Below are 18,664 nucleotides of genomic sequence, written 5' to 3'. Positions count from 1 at the left end.
GACAGTGCTACAAGCATATATGTGCACTTTGAGACATCTTCATGAAATATTGATTTGTCTGCTGATAACGGCCACCATGCAAGACTAGGATGCTCATATTCAAGGGGATGCAGCTCTTATAACGAGGGGACTGTGTATTTTTAAGTTATTTTTACTGTCACTGATGAATTAAATCCTAATGTACGAACCACCGAGAATGGGACACTGGATTTATATGTCCAGTTGTCCTTTTTGATGAATTACATAAACTAAACACGTTCCGGTCCGTCAAATCATTACTAGTTCAGTTGTAATGGGTTAGGACACTAGGTATCAAAATATCCTTGACACGTTCGAGCTGACTACATTGGGACAAAGGCACGAGGACCTGTGCCTGAAGTTCGGTCGTGATCTACCGGAAGAGCCACGATAACGCGACCTACTGCCGCCATGGAGGCGGGAGGTGCATCCCTTATATTGCATCCTAACTTAATTAGCTCATTTGTGATTAATTTAAACTTTATCTTGTAATACTGTAATTCATGTACCAAGACGCTTAACCCTTAATGTAATTATATGGTGGAGAGTTTAACCTTGACTAGTGTTATTGTGTTGAATTACACAACGTCTTATCAACATGTGCTTTATGTAGTTTACGCAGCCATGTAATGTTTATCAGTAGACCGTTTTCTCTCTCTCAGGACGAGTACAAGGAAAGTGGGGATTCTTTGTGCCGTGTGAAATATGCGACAATTCGTTTTTCTCATAAGAACATAAGAACATAAGAAAGTGGGATACTGCAGGAGGCCGACTGGCCCATACAGGGCAGATCCCTTTCACACCCATCCCAGCACTTCCATGTGCCTATCCAACTTCGTCTTGAAGCTCCCTAGCGTCCCCGATCCTACTATAGCACTCGGTAGCCTATTCCACATATCCACAACTCTATTACCAAACCAGTGCTTGCCTATATCCTTTCTGAATCGGAATTTATCTAATTTAAAGCCATTTGTTCTAGTTATTTCGTTATTACTGAGCTTCAGAACATCTTCCATTTTACCCTTGTTAATCCCACTTACCCACTTGTACACCTCTATCATATCTCCCCAACTCTACGCCTCTAATGAATGTAAGCCTAAGCTTTTCAGTCTTTCTTCATATGGAAGGTTTCTAATATTATGGATCATTTTTGTCATTCTTCTTTGTACTCTCCAAAGAATCTATGTCCATTCTATAATAAGGACACCAGAACTGAACCGCATAATCCATGTGTGGCCTCACTAATGCTAGGTAAAGTTTCAAGATAACGTCAGCAGTTCTGTTACTCACAGACCTAGATATGAACCCAAGAATCCTGTTTGCCTTGTTGCGAACGCTAATACATTGCTAACAAATACACCTAGATCTTTTTCACAAACTGAGTTTTCTATTTCCGTGTTACCTAGTTTATACTTAACGTTTGTATTCGTCTTCCCTATCTGTAGTACCTTGCATTTATCAGTATTAAAATTAATTTGCCAGTCTACTGACCACTCATGTAAGGTATCTAGATCTCTTTGAAGGTGTTCAAAGTCACTGTCTGAATTTATCACTCTCCCCATTTTGGTATCATCTGCAAATTTACTAATCCTACTAGTTATGCCTAAATCAAGATCATTAATGAATATAACAAACAGCAGAGGGCCTAATACAAAATTAAATTATTTTTAAAATAAATTTATGTTTTTATTGCCTTCGGAAAGTTAAATTGCTAACGAAATCTAAAGAATAAAGCTTCTTATTTATATTGTGTTAAAATGAAGCGTAATTATAGGAGCATCGGCGAGCTGTCAGGTTGGAGGTGATGAAGTCATCCAACATGGCGGATGGTGATGCTATCATCTAGATAGGTCGGTGGTGATGATGTCATCCAGTCAGGTGGGTGGTGATGATGTAATCCGAACAGGTGGGTGATAATGATGTCATTCATCCAGGTGGACGGTGATGATGTCCTGTGTATAGGTGGGTGGTAATGTTAGCCAGCCAGGTGGGCAGAGATGATGTCATCCAAACAGATGGCTGATGATCATGTCATCCAGACAGGTGGGTGATGATGATGTAATCCGAGCAGGTGGGTGATAATGATGTCATCCAGCCAGGCGGGTGGTGATGATGTAATCCATCCAGGTGGATGGTGATTGTCATCCAGATAAGAGGGTGGTATTGATGTCATCCGGCTAGGTGGGTGGTGATGATGTCATCCAGCCAGAGGGATGGTGATTGTCATCCAGATAAGTGGGTGATAATGATGCCTTCCAGGCAGGTGGGTGGTGATGATGTCATCCAGTCAGGTAGGTGTTGATGATGTCATCCAGCCAGGTGGATGGTGATGATGTCATCCAGCCAGGCTTGTGATGAAGATGTCATCCAGCATGTTATGCAGCCAGGTGGGAGGTGATGATGTCATCCAGGCAGGTGTGTGATGAGATCAGTCAAGTGGATATTCATAATGCCAAATATAAATGAAGTGCATCATTATCAAACAAACTTGCCTTATCTACCTAGCCTCCTGGAAATAAGCATCTGTCAGCTTTGTTGGTTCTCCTTGGTCTAATTGCTTTACTCTTTAACCATTATTGTATACCTACAGTACACTGTTTAGGACTCTAGACACACAGGAAACTATAATCCCACGGCCGATGTGCACCGTATACACTGTACACCTTCATTGTCTCTATTCAAGCTGAACTCTGTACCTACACTGTTTAAATGCATGCCTATTATTTTAGGTATGTTTAGGTATACTATGATTTAAACGATGCCTTAATTAAAACAGGGACAGTTTCATCATGTATGAATATTTGGTATGAAGTTACAATAATATAAAGAAAAAGGTTCCCATAATGGTAGAAATTAATTATTTAGAAATGTGTTCTCTCCAAAGTTCATCATACTTATATCAAATGTATAACGTATGAAAACTGCAAGTATAGTTTTTATATTGTGTGATTTCAAATTTCATATATACTTCCACCATGGTTGTGAAGGCTAAATGCTATTACGTGGGTACTGTGTCCCGAGATTACAAGAATTAGTAAATAAATTAGAGACTTGCCATTAACTAGTCGTATTTAGTGATCCTAGGATCAACGGTGTCGTCTTTGAAGACCTGGACGTAAGTTGGGGCGGTGACGACGGCGCGGGCTGCACTGCGGGACCGACTGTCAAGGCCTATTAGATTCTCCTTTACCCTGCAACACAAGTGATCTAGACTCAGCTACTCGTATTTTGAAATGATAATCTGAAAGATATAATCTGTGGCTAACACATCACAAATGGCAAAGTTTGCTCCTTCAGTTAAGATTGTTATAAGTAACGGGGAAATATTTTCTTACGTTATTTTGGATGGTCCAGTGAGGATGAAAAAATAAATTTTTATTAATTTACAATAATCATTCTAAATCGCAATATCTCGCGAAAGCATTATCACTGACGGATGGAATATCGGAATGTGTGGTAACTATGAAAAATAAATACTTACGGTTCAGTTGGCACTGCTGGGTTGAACAGAGCTGGCACAAATCCTTCCGGAAGCTCCGTCACCAACGGGTAGCATATACATGTGGAGGGAATACCGAATGGTGGAGGAGGAGGTGGTGTGGAAAGAGGGAGTGGTGGAACAGTTGTCTGTTGTTTTGTTCTTATGTTCCCCGGGTAAGGGAAGTCCTCCGGAAGGAAGGGCTTGACCGTACTTTGTTGATCCGCAGAGACGCTCACCACCCATAACGCCGTGCACACAAACACACCTATTAAATACACTATAACATATTCAGGTACGTATATTTTATGCGGTTTTCAAATTTTCTTTGTAACAATTACCCTTCCTGCACACAGAAATATAGAAGTATACACACACACAGACACAGACATATATATATATATATATATATATATATATATATATATATATATATATATATATATATATATATATATATATATATATATATATATATATATATATATATATATATATATATATATATATATATATATATATATATATATATATGTATATATATGTATACTTCCCTCACCCTAGCAAACTAGTTAGCATAGCATAACCAAACAGCCTAGTAAGGACACAGAGATATATAAATATATATATATATGTCATGGGTTGCGTTAGGCTTACCCACGCAACCAACTCCAAAGTTTGTTTTACCAGAGATAAGACGCCCGGCGAGGCATAACTGGGACATGTATTTTTCAATTAGTGTATGTCAGCCAGCCTTTAGGGGGGTGGGCAGTGGAACAGTGTTGTACTGTTCATCGCTTCACACCCAAAAACCTCATTTTAAGTAGTATCCCCTGAGCCATGGGTTAGTTAAGACGTCGTCTCCATCCTCTCCCTCCTGAAGGGGGGGCGGGACACCGCACCACACAGAGTCCTCCACCGCACTCCGTCCTGTGAACCGTCGTCGACACGAGACTAAGCGTGTTAACCTAGGTTTGTTATCCCCGTGGAAATATCACGTGTGGATGCCTGGTTGCGACAAGAGCAATCCAGGCTGGCCTATCAAACCTACAGTAAATGGTTAATTAATTCATGCTTACAGAGTTCTCCTGCACGACACCCGTCTACCGTGACCGTGATCGACACGAGACTAAGTGTGTTAACCTAGGTTTGTTATCCCCGTGGAAATATCACGTGTGGAAGCCTGGTTGCGACAAAAGCAATCCAGGCTGGTCTATTGCACCTAATGGTTAATTCAAGTCACGCTTACCAGTTCTACTTGCGGCGACAACCGTCCACAGTGACTGTCAGTGACGCGAGACTATGTGTGGTAATCCAAGAGTACCTTTTTGTTGTTATGGCCGTGGGAAGAAGTTCTTGTGATGAAGCCTGGTTGCAACAAAAGCAATCCAGGCTAGCAGTAAATGTATCACTTGAAGAATTAAGGCTCTGTTAAGTCACACCCATAGTAGAGTAACCACATGTGTCCCCAAGTTGAAAATTCCCTGTTTTAGAAGATTAATTTTATTACAGCGTGAACGTGAGTAAATCATATATCCATGCAAATTGTAAATCATTGTATGGAAGCTTGACAAATAAATGTAAGTGCAATTATCTGCCCGTATCTGTGATCCTATCTTATTATTACTAAAGGTAATGACTGATTGGTTATGACAAAGTATAACCAATAACTTAGATGGATGTTGGAAATTAAATGAATTCATTAAATCATCATTTATCAAGTATAAATCATGGAATGTCGAGTGGTGGAGTGAACTTCTACGTAGATACGCCATAATCTCCTGTAAGTAACCAGTGTGAAGGTATCGAACTCTACGGTAAGAAATAAAAAATACGACATATTATTATCTTTATATAATATAATACACCCACTACCACCGATTCACCGAAAACCATGACACTTAGTCTTTGTAATTCAGTTGCCTCTGAAGATGTCTTGAATAAAGACAAAAGCTAAGGTGCTCCATTGTTTCCCCTTTTCCTGTGTGATTTTATTAAGATTTATCTTATCCACGTTTTCATTGTAGATCTACATGATATATATATATATATATATATATATATATATATATATATATATATATATATATATATATATATATATATATATATATATATATATGTATACTTCCCTCACCCTAGCAAACTAGTTAACATAGCATAACCAAACAGCCTAGCAAGGACCAATAGGTCTGGTTATAATGTGTGTGCGTGCGCTAAAATGACCTAGTATATTTTACTAATGTCTCATTGTACATGGGTTTTCTTACAGTTTGGCTGTGAGTTTTCTATTTTGTCTACCTGCCAGTTCAACAGGACTGCTAATCATCCTCCCAGCAACTCATATGCCATCCCAGACCCACAGCCTATATGTATGGTGCAAGACCGCAGTCCAATACATACAAGTCAGGCAGTCAAGCGTTGGTTTGAGGCGCACCCGCAGATTATTCTATTGGACTGGCCCCCTAAAGGAGCCGATTGTAATCCAATAGAAAATCTATGGGCGCATATGGTTGTTGAATGGGATGTTGAGGAGAAAACGAGTGAGGCAGTGAGGAGACACGCATATAATGTGTGGGAGGGAATAAGGAGGAGGCCGAACATCTACAGCAATCTGGTAGATTCCATGCCCACCAGTTTGCATGAAGTTATAGCAGCAGATGGAGGTTGGACACGGTATTAACTGTGGTCAAGAATTAAATCTCCGCCCACGACGGTGCCTTGTAGGGGTGGCGGGGGAGTTAGCTCTCTGGTGTAACCTCGTTGGGGCCACATAGACTTCGTTTCCTAACTCTCGGGAATTTGTCCAGGTATTTTACTATGTGGTTTTACGTCACTTCGCATAAATATGCTTACAAAATAAATGCATTAACATGCATAACTCTTGGGAATCTGTCCAGACATTAAATATATGTTATATACTACAATAATCACATAGATATATTTACAATGTTTATGCATAATATATGTGACAAATATTTTTGGGGTTTCAATTAACCAATAGTCATGCCTACAAAACAATCTTGATGCTCTAAGTGCATGTATGTGTTAAATAACGAGTAACTGATCCACATTATTTTCGTAAATAAAGAAATGAAAAGCAAGCACTTAGCCATATGGATATAGTTACACGGAAGAAGGGAAATATGGATGAACCATGGTTTTGATGGAAAAAATGTGCTCTGGGACGATGCTCACAATGACGAATGGGAGAAACCTCTTTATAAAACATCTTACCGACTAAGGATGAAGCTCAATGTTACAGAACTCACACACACACACACACACACAGGCCGATTACTGACTCTGCAGTGCGCCTCTTCGGGCAGTGGATAGTTCACCATCCCTGGACTGAAGTACTTAGCGTGGATGACGTGGAAACCAAATGGATAAATTATACCAACACCACCACGGAAGCTCACCACCACTTCTTCCCCGAGAAGTCCGTCAGATCTCACCCAGCTGACTTGCCCTGGATCACACCTCGGATCAAAAGACTTATGCAACAGAGAGACAGAGCCTTTCATCTCAATGACCACATCCGCTACAGGTCCCTTCGCAACCGAGTCATCCGCGAAATACGCACTGCAAAGAAGTCCCACTACCCAACCAAATTACAACACCTGAAGCAGACCAACATCAGTCAATGGTATGGTAAGCTTAAAGAACTCTGTGGACTAAACAATAAGACACACCCCCTCCCCTTCCTTAGCCATCTCACTAATGTTGACGCAGCTGAGCAAACAAACAACCATTTCGCTACTATATGCCAGACGCTCCCCGGCTTGACACAACCACTCTCCCTGCTTACCTACCAGCCCCCCTTCCCACTGACTTAGTAGAAGAATTTGAAGTAGCAAAACGCTTGGACAAACTAAAATTAAAACGCTCTACCACCCCCATTGACTTACCAATGAAACTCTTCAAGGAGTTCTCCCCGGAGCTTGCTAAACCCCTATGCTCCATCATCAATGCTTCTCTCAGTCAAGCCAGATGCCCAGCTGACTGGAAGACCTCTTATGTATCACCAGTGCCCAAGTCAACCAGCCCACAATCCTTAAATCAGCTACGACCTATTGCAATCACCCCAATACCCAGCCTAATCTGTGAAAGTTTTGTGTTCGACTGGGCTTATGCTGATATTGCAGGAGTCGTAGACCCTCAGCAATTTGGCAACATGAAAACTTCCTCCACCACTCACTGTCTTGTCAGCTTTCTCGATTACATATATCGCCATCTCGAGAAACGAAAAACGTCTGTAGCTGTCGCCTTCATTGATTTCACTAAAGCGTTCGACCTAGTCGACCACAATGTAATCATCAACAACGCTATTGACCTCGGGCTTCGGAGAAGTCTTATACCATGGCTTACAGACTTCCTCAGTGACCGACGCCAAGCTGTACGCTTCCGAGGGGCTGTCTCCACCTTTCAGCCACTCACTTGTGGCGTCCCCCAAGGCACCAAGATGGGACCACTCTGCTTCCTTATGCTCATCAATGATGCCCTAAGAGAAACTCCTGCTCGCTGGAAATATGTCGACGACTCCACCATTGGGATCAGCGTCAACAATTCTGCTCCCAACTATACCGCCCTTCAGGATTTATTGAACAGTCTCCAAAACTGGGCCACCAACAACCATGTCACCATCAACCATACCAAGACCATGGTTATGCACATCAACCTCTCCTCCGACATTGTCCCACCTCCTTCCATTACTCTAGGTCCGAACACACTCCAGGTTGTAGATTCCACGAAGCTCCTCGGCGTCACCATAGACAACAAACTAAATTGGAAACCACACGTCAGTGAAGTTATCAAATCCTCCAGTTTCCGTCTCCACCTCCTCCGCCGACTCAAGTCCCTCGGAGTTCCTGCACACGAGCTCCTCAGTGTTTACACAACATTCATACTTCCCAAGCTCACCTATGCCTCCCCCACCTGGTCTTCCTCCCTAAATGCCACACAACGTAAACACCTAGAAAAAGTGCAAAAGAGGGCATGCAAGATTATTCTCTCCCCTTCCTACTCCACATATCAAGAAGCGCTCAACACACTGACCCTTTCGACTCTCACTGACCATCACCTCATCTGCAAATTTGGTAAGAAGCTTCTACACCATCCCCGACACCGGCTCCTACTACCACCTGAGATCCCTAGTCCGAGAATTGCTGTTCGACACCACAACCGCATCCAGCCCATACGTGCACGAACTGATCGCTATAAGAACAGCCCAGTCCCTACCATTGTAAAAATTATCAATAACTTGTAATAAATCAGTGTATTCACTCCCAGTAAACACTGCTCCTTGCACTGTCACTATGTTGAAATGAACTGTAGTTTGAGCTTTTCCCCATCTAGTTATTATATGTCTTATTTGTGTCACTTATGTTACTTGTATATTATTTGTAATTCGTAACCCATTCCCCAAATATGTAACTGTATATTTTCAGCCTTCTGGCTGCCAAGCTCTTTCAATAAACCGTTAATTATTATTATTATTATTATTATTACACAGTGTAACTTTGTGTGACGCGTTGTCTGATTTGGGGTGGCTTTGAGCGAACCATACACTTGATATTATAATTTATGTATCCTTCCTGTCCATGATTTACAACAATAACTGTTGGGTAAAAGTTACAATATTATACTAATAACACTGTCATGTATTGTTACTATGACTAACTACCAAGATACAGAGCACAATGCACATAACATGATAATGATAGTGAAGCCTGGAAGGGTTCATATCATAACTTGTGTGTTCGTGCGTATGTTGCCCGGTGAGAGTTACCGTGGGCCTCCTTGTGCCCAGGAGGGATGGTCAAAGTATTACACTATAAGTGTGTCAAATGAGGAGTGACTGATCCACATGTAATTTAAGGTTTTTGAAATATGTAGTTAAATTAAACACGATTTTTCATACAGTTATTCGAATGATGGGAAGCATCGTGGTCAGGCACACACACACACACGTTGTGTGGAGTCACTGGGTGGTTTGGAAGTGTTTATTTCCATTCATACTTTCGTAACTACAACCTACGGTATTTTTTCTTCGTGTTCATATATAATGAAGATAATGCAGAGTATAAAATGCCATATACAATATTTATACATAATGTCATCTATACAGCCGTACTATGACTGTGTGTGTTCGTGCGTGTGTTGCCTCGTGATAGTTTGAGTGGGCCCCCGTCCGGAAAGGACACTGTTCTAACCTCCAGTACCGACCCAGGTGGGCTAGAGATTATGGTTTCTGAGTGTACATTCGCACCAAAAAGTATCGGTGCAGGGTGAGATCGACGACTTCCGAAACGATTCGTATACACTGTGATATGTCGGGAAGGTTGATAAGTGTATCCTCATAACCCCCCCCCCCCTCCACTAGGTATTGCCATATGGCTGACAATCAGGGCTGCCAACATACTGCTGGAACAACTCGGCTTTCCCTATATCTATCGTCACTGGTCTCAAATTGTTCACACTACAGTAGGCACAGATACTTTTTGTTGCGAATGTACATAAATTACAGTGGAATTGAAAAACATAAGCATAATGGGAGGGCAGTACAACATGGGTTGTACAGTATTAAGGTTGAACAAGAGGACAGAGCTGTCAGGATTATGTCTAGTTGGCAAATATGTTTGTTTGTATTGGTAATTTCTCATCTATTTACATGATAATTTCCGATAAAACGGTTTGGATGGTGCAATAAAAGAAGGTACTGTAAATAAAGCAGGTATTACAAGAAATATTAATACTTAGACAATAGATATTTTTTAAGAGATGATTTAAAGGAGGGGAGAATAGGCTTTGCTCTGTTGGGTGGGGGTAAGTTGTTCCACTCCTTCACACCGTAATAAAGGTATTTTATGGAGGTCAGGGACTGAGAGGAGCGCATAGGGGGTGGTCTTAGTAGCTCTGGGTGCTGTAAGTTGTATCTCTGATTATTCCGAAACTGTAAATAATTATTGTCAACAAAGAGGGCACAGCAGTAGGTGTTAATATCTTCAAATTTAAAAAAATTTCAATTTAGCAAATTTTTCGTTTGTATGATCTGTTTTTTCCAAGTAGGTCATAGTCCGTACAACTCTCTTTTGTGCAGTTACCAGGGATTGTGTATTTGAAGAGCCAGAGGTCCCCCATAGTATGTAACAGTGTATCAGGTGTTGGTAAACAAGATTATGATAGATTTCTTTCATTGCTGTGAGAGTGAGTGACTATCGAGTGTGATACATGATACTGCACTGTTTATTGACTTTACTGTGAATGGCTTATGTGTGGTTTCTCCAGTTAAGTTTCACATCAACAATAACTCCGAGGAATTTAGTATTTTGTTCGCGTTTGAGGACTGTATTACCTAGGAACAGGGGGTCCAAGTCTGGGGGTAAGTTTTTCCTTCTGTGAAACATCGTGTAGTGGGCAATCTCAAGGTTTAAAATCAGTTTATTACGTATTACCCAGGTCCTGATTTTAGTCAATTTAGTGTTCATAGTTCTCATCAAGGAATGGAGTTCTGAGCTGCTGGCATAGAGATTATTATCGTCTGCAAACAAGTTGTGTTTTATGAGTGTGCTGGCGTGGATTATGTCGTTTATGTACAACAAAACAGTACTGGACCGAGAATGAAACCTTGGGGACGCCATACAAGATTGGCGAGGAGTCAGATTGATGATTATTATAGCAGACATACTGCATCCTGTTGGACAGATATAAAGTAAACCAATTGTGGGACAGGCCCCTAACGCCGTAATGTTCAAGCTTTGAAAGGAGGATGGTATGGTCGACAGTATCGAAGGCTTTAGAGAGGTCCAAGAATATACCTACAGTGAACTGACTGTCATCAAAGGAATTTGAGCTGTCATTAGTAAAGGATAGCAGAGCACTCTCTGTCGATCTTCTAGCTCTAAATCCAAACTGGGAATCTGTAAAGATGTTATTGGCAATGCATAAAGAATTTAGTCTACTACATGCTAGCTTCTCCAGTATCTTACTCAAGGCTGGGAGGACTGATATGGGGCGGTAATTCTTAAAGCGACCTTTATTCCCAGATTTTTTATATGCTGGATGAACTTTAGCAATTTTCAGTTTATCCGGAAAGACACCACTAGTGAAGGAGGAATTACAGATGTGTAGAGCAGGTAGCAATGAGTGGGGTTCTTTCTTAATGATGCTCATTGGTATATTGTCGTCGCCTGCTGCTGCATCTTTGGACATTTTTATGGTGGCCCTTAATTCATATGCTGTGACAGGGGATAAGAACAGCTCATTTTGCTGTCTGTTTTGCAGGTAGCCTCTAAATTCCCCATGGTGATCAGGGATGCTCTCCGCAAGATTTTTGCCAACATTAATAAAATATTCATTGAAGTGGTTGGCAATGAGGGAGGGTTCCGTTACAATTGATTCATTTATCATAAAGATGAGGGGGGGGGGGCCGAAGGCTGAGTGTTCCTGAATAGAAGATAATAACATTCCAAGTTTTCTTACCGTCACCTGATGCTGACTGGAGCTTATTTGTATAATAGCTACGTCTGGCATTTCTAACTGCTTGAGTTACTCTATTTCTGATACTTCGGTAAACATCACCGAAAGTTATGGGTCTTTTTGCAAATTTCCTTTGGAGTTTGTGTTTTTCTTTTATCATTATCTTAATTTCGCTTGTGATATAGGGTTTGGAAATGGATACAGTTTTTACTGACTTAGTCTTGAGTTCAAAGCATTTATCAAGCAAGCATTGAAGATGCGAGAGAAGTTGCAGCTGTTCACGTTAGGGTTGTCGGAGGCATAGACAAGATCCCAGTTATCATTCATTAAGTTATTTTAAAAAAGGAGTATGTTGTGGGTGCAGTAGTCTCTGTAATGCATTGAGACTCTACTAAACCTTTCAGGTCTTGTGGCTGTTTTATACATGGCAAAAACTGGGAAGTGATTTGAGAAATTGTTATAAATAATTCCACTTGCAAGATTGTTAGTCCAGATATGATCTATCACAGTGGAGGTGGCAGTTACTCTAGTGGGTTTGGTTATAGTGTTGAAGAAGAGTTTAGTATGATATGTAGCAAGAAGGTCTAATACTGAGGTGTCGGTTTCTCATTTTAATAGATCAAGATTGAAATCTCCTGAAATGTAGCAACGTTTCCTCTCTGAACTTATGATAGAGATAAGCTCAGAAAATTTATCAAGACAATTCCTTACATTAGTGTGGGGGTCTTCTGTTAATTAATTCTACTTGGATATTTCATGTGTAGTTACGTAATTCAGTGAAAACACTCTGCATGTGCTCCTCCTGAACCTTTAAATCATCTCTTACAGAAGTGTTATACTTGATATCAACACATAGGGCGACACCACCACTGTGGCTTGACGTGTTGACACAGTGTATATTATAATTAGGAATGTTATACAAATGTTAGTGAGTTTGGTCTCACAGAACCCAAGTACATCAACTTTGTGGGCAATAGAAGATAAACACTGTTCTAAAAAGGCATCTAGAAGAAGGGAATACTGCTGATGTTATGGCTAATCAAGGAGAAGGAATTAGGTAGTAGAAGACTAGAACTAAACTCGGGAGAGTCATGAAAGTAATAGTTACAGTTGGGGGTTGGTGTAACCCAGTGAGTTTTGTACAAAGGCATCAGGATCGATATGAGGGAGTATTGTGTCGACACCACGGGTAAATGGGGTGTAACACATACGATCTATTATTATTTATTATTATTATTAAACGAGCAGGATGTTTGTCCGCCGCTCGTTTGCTTGTTCGCGGCCCCCACTAGGGGGTATAGACGGAGGTGAGAAGGTCGCTGCTGCTTCAACGCACCCAGCTAGCACCACAGCTGCACTTCCCCGCTGCTCGTTCAAACTCTGGTTGTCTCATCTGAAGTGTCCTGGGCTCGTGGGCTTATTCCCCAGACCTTCACAAATCGACTGTCAATCTCCGGACATCTACCCCGGCTACTACAGCGGCTGCCACGTCATTGCCACTTCCTCCACGCCCTATCTCCCGTCCGTGCCCAGGCGTTTCTCCTGTGTGACAAGACCATCGCCCACCAACACCGGCGACAAGTGAGGAAGCTGCCCTTGAGCTCCCCAAGAGCGGATCACTGCTTTCCGGAACCGTCCACTGGGCCACCGCCGTAATTGTTTGACTTCCGTAATTGTTTGATTCTCTTAATTGTTTGACTCCCTTAATTGTTTGACTCCCGTAATTGTTTGACTTCCCTTAATTGATTGACTCCATTAATTGTTTGACTGCCTTAATTGTTTGACTCCCGTAATTGTTATTTGATGTTTGTGTGAGTGGTGTCAGAGTTTTATGTTATTTTCATAGTAAAGAGATGTCAATCTCGAACGGTTGTTTGTTATCCCTCAGAAAACCATGGTTCTTGAGTTTCCTCTTATAAAATCCTGATTAGGCTGGCAAGGGATGCATATCCCTAAGTCCCAGGCTTTTACAAGTATCATCATTGTGGGAACATTGATACTGATTAAGGAACAGTAAAACTCAGGGTCACTGAGGTATGAAAAAGGAAGATCTATGAAAATGTTAATAGTGGGGGGAACGTACTTACACGTGCTACAACCAACAGAAATAGGATGATTGATTGATTGATTGTGGTAATTACATCCCTGTCACCGAATTAAAATTAAGGCTTAAAACTAAAATAAAATAATGCAGGCTATAAACAATAAATAACATATAACTTTCATAACAAATATTTAAACGTCCCCTCCCATATTACCCCCCACCTTCCAGCACTAAAGAGACCCGTTTCCCCCCTGGCATCGGGACAGGTGCTTACTACAAAGATTTCTGAGACTGGGGCACTCCGCCAGGAGGTGTCGAGCAGTCATTTGGACCAGGCAGTCATCAAAATGGGGAGGGGGCGCCCTCTCCATTAAAAAAAAAAAAACATGAGTCAGCCGTGCGGCCAATATGAAGGCGGGCCAAAGCAGTCTCTTGACGGCATGACAGTCCCTGATATCTCCAGGCAGCCAGTGCAGGGTGGATGCTGTGGAGCTTGTTTGCTCCGACAGTTCCCACCTGCATTTTCAATTCCAGCGGATGGCAAGTTTTATTACTGGTTTCATATCGGAGGCAGATAGAGGGTAATGATGTGCCACAGAGAGAGAAACAGTTGCCTTCGTCACAGCATCAGCACGCTCATTCCCCTTCTTCCCCACATGGGTCGAAGCCCTGCAAAAACGGACTTTCCAGCCCCGACGTTGGATGAGAAATATCCACTGTAAAATATCTATAATTAAGAAATGTGGCGATGAGACACTAGCTAAGGCCTGGAGAGCACTACGAAAATCACTAAAAATTGTAAAATCATTATAAGGTTGGGTAAAAATACTCTTGAGGGTAAGTAAAATACCCGAAAACTCTCCCGTAAAAATAATGCCATAGTGGGGAGACTACCGTCCTGACAGAAATCGGGAAAGGCCACCACAAAACCCACTCCTTGCATCCGAATTAAAGCCTTGGGTGTAAACAGGAATAGGCCTCCTGTGAAAGAAGGCATGCTCTAAAAAAAGAGAATGGACCACACAGGAAGGGAGTAAGTCCTTCATTTTTGTTAAAATACTGGCAAACTTGAACTTAAGGGAAAATCTACGGGGCAGCACAAGGGAGCCGCATGGGACATATCTGAACAGGAGAAAGACAAAGAATTCTCACAACATCCCTTACCCTGAAGCCAAAAGGTCGTGAGAGTCCTGGGTGCTGAGTGTACTGTGGGGACATATTCTCGTCAACTACACAAGTGTTGGTCACAGACTGTGAAAGACGGTGGAGGCGAAACCAACACTGAACCTGGAGATACTGTCATCGAAGATCAAGGGGTGACTCATTAGCATCAACTAGCAGACTCAGGATTGGCGAAGACCTGAAGGCACCTGTCGCCAAGCGTACTCCAGCATGATGAATAAAATTCAGTGTATTGAGTTTAGTCTCAGTGGCTGAGGAGTACACCTCACACCCATAATCCAGTTTGGGTCTAACTAGCATGTGGTAAAGGTGTTGCAAAGTTCCTCTGTCAGCACGCCACGACGTGTGCCCCAGGACTCTTTGAGGTAACGAATATGGGGCTGCCACGTCAGCTGGTTGTCGAAGATAATGCTTAAGAAACAGGTATCTGTGACATACTGCACACAACTGTAGACCGGGATCTGGGTAAACACCTCGAAGGCGGCTGAAATGCATGGCAACGGTCTTGAAGGGAGAAAATCTGAAACCATGCCCTGTGGTCCAACGTGAAACCTTGTCTAGTGCAAGTTGCATGCGACGTTTAGCCACTGACATGTGGGAAGCTGCATACCAAATGGCCAAGTCGTCAACATACAATGAGATTGATACAACACTTGGAACCGATGCTGCTACCCCATTTATTGCGATGGCAAATAGGGTCACACTCAAGACTCTGCCCTGAGGAACCCTGTCCTCCTGAATATGTGGTGTTGACATTTCTGTGGCTATGCGGACCCTGAAAGTCTGACGTCCCCCAAAAACTAACCTATTGTTGATGGTAAATTTTCCCGCAATCCAAAATTCTGACGCTCCTTAAGGATGCCAAATCTCCAAGCTGTCTCTTTTGCTTTCTCTAGGTTGAAAAAAACACCAAAAAACAGACTAGATGATGAAGAGGAGCAAAAGCCTCACAGACCGAGGACTCAAGACGAACAAGGGCATCTGTTGTTAAATGCTTCTTCCGGAAGGCAGATTGATATGGTAAAAGAAGGGCATTCTTCTCCGGCTTGTATACTAATAGCGAGTTGACCATCTTTTCAACCAGCTTGTAGATACAGGACAGTAGCCTCCCGCCATGAGAACGGGAAGGTACCGTCTCGCCAAATCCTGATATACAGTATATACATCTACTAGAAAGGTCTGTGCCTCAACTTGAAGGTGGCGGACCATTGAAAATAGGATATCATCAGGCCCTGATGATGCACCTCCAGTGAGTGAGATGGCGGTTCTCATTTCTTTCATTGAGAACATGATGTTTTATGTCTCGCTACGTCCCACTCCAAAACCCAGGGTTCTCTACTCTACTCTACTCACCCGCTTAAACTCTGAAGATCGAGCCGCAGTAGAAGACACACTTGCAAACGCTGTGGCAAAAAGCTCTGCAACTTCTTGAGGGGCAGCAACTGAGCTGCCATCATTAGCCCTGAAAACTGGAGGAGAATTAGATGAAATTTTGCCTATTATTTTCTGCACTCGTTTCCATACCTGGGACAAGGAAGTTTTTCCATTTAGAGAGGTGACTTAAGAAGAAAAAGACTGGCGATGGGCATTCCTTAAAACTCAACGATCTTGGGCTCTGGCCCATTTGTATTCCACAAGCCTTGAGCTGCTCAACAACTGCCTGTCTGCACTCCTCAGACCACCAAGGAACAGGTTAGCGAACTACACGACCAGAGGTCCGAGGAATGGAGCAGTGACCAGCTTAGTGGAGGAGACTGGTTAAGTATTCAACCGTTTCATCTACAGAGGAAAATTCTTTAGCGCTCCGGTCTACCTTTACTTGTTCCTTGAACAAGTCTCAATCTGCCTTGTCTAACCATCAACGGGGAACTGTGGTGTTGGGAAGACTTCCAGGGAGGACAGTAGAATAGGGTAGTGGCCACTCCCTCTGAGGCCTTCTGTTACTCTCTACTCAAAGTCCTGTAGAGAGTCTATTGAGCACAATGAGAGATCTATGACTGTAGTCGTGTTGGTCTGAACATGATAGTGGGTGATATCACCAGTATTTAATATACTGTACCCAGGTCCATTTCTTCAATTATCGAAGCCATCAAGTTACCCCTTAGATTAACTGTGGTATCACCCCAGAGGGTATGCCTTCCATTAAAATCATTGAGGATAAGGAGAAAGAAGTTGATGAATTAATGAAACCAATTCCTCCGTGGCAATTGGTGTACTGGGTGGAAGGTAAATGATGCATATGGTACAAGTACGTTGGAGGTAAATCTTGCAAGCTGTTGCCTGCAACGGGGAAGTGATGGATAATTGGCTATAGAGTACACCACACTTATCTGAGACAAGGATGGCTGTACCCCCATGATGCATCTGTTCTGGATTTTGAAGAGATTAAAAAGCCGAATATCTTCTGGAGGGGGATGATCATAGGCACCTAACATATTCTCCTGGAGACAAATGCATATAGGGGAGAATTTACTCAGGAGCAACTGGAGCTACTCCCAGTTGGCTCTTAAGCCTCGACAATTCCATTGGAATATGGTAGCCATGATTATTGGAGATCTAGGTAGGGGTACGCGAGTGTGCCGCCACCAACAGGCGTTTAAGCCTGTTGGGGGAAGATGTACTGGGAGTGTACCACTACGTGCGCCTCTTACAGTCCCCATGTTGAGGTGAGGATGACTTGTGTGGGGCTATGCTGGACCCACACCAGAGTTAACTCTTAGAGGTGGCTCCCCAGATAGAGGATCTGTGGAAGTGACTCCTGTGCCATGGGTACCCTCTGCCAGCTTTATTTTAGCTGGGGTCTCGTCGCAAGATACTTCCGGAAGAGGATTATTTGGCATCTCTGAGGAGGGGGCACCATCTTGAGCTAACATCTGTTGGAGTGTCTGTGACTTAGAATTAGGTTCTGAAGTTGGCAAAGAGGTCTCGATTTCTTCGCAACAGTCGGAAGATTCTACCATCAATACCTAGTTCAGAGGATCGTCTACCTCCACAGACTCTGGGGACTCTCAGTAGTACCAGGATGACGGGTGGAGGAAAGATGAGGAGTAGCACCTGTGCCTGCCTCATCCATATGGACCTCAGCCATTAAGAGAGAAGTCTGAGGACTGAGGATTGGTGGCATATAGTCGGGTGTGGGAGCTGAATTCAATTACAGTACGGATGATTCTCAGGGCGGTGTTCCAGCAACATTTTGCCCAGCCTTATGTCGGGATAGAACCTGTGCATAGGAATCCCCATGACTTGAGCTATATTTCAGGGCTGTGTTTATGGCTTCAACAAAGCTCACTTTGTCTCTTGTGTGGATCTTTAGTATCTCTTTCTCAATTTGGAACTGGTCACATTCACTAGAAGAGGCCGGATGCGCCTCACTAGAGTGAAAACAGCAGACCAGACCCAGACATTTCTGACCCTCATGAGCCTTACCACAGTTAACACATACTGCCTGGAACACCGTGCTC

This window comes from Homarus americanus, unplaced genomic scaffold, assembly GCF_018991925.1.
Source record: "Homarus americanus isolate GMGI-L3 unplaced genomic scaffold, GMGI_Hamer_2.0 scaffold20930, whole genome shotgun sequence".
Lineage (NCBI taxonomy): Eukaryota > Metazoa > Arthropoda > Malacostraca > Decapoda > Nephropidae > Homarus > Homarus americanus.
The sequence above is the reverse complement of the archived record's forward strand: the minus strand, read 5'-3'. Positions refer to the sequence as shown.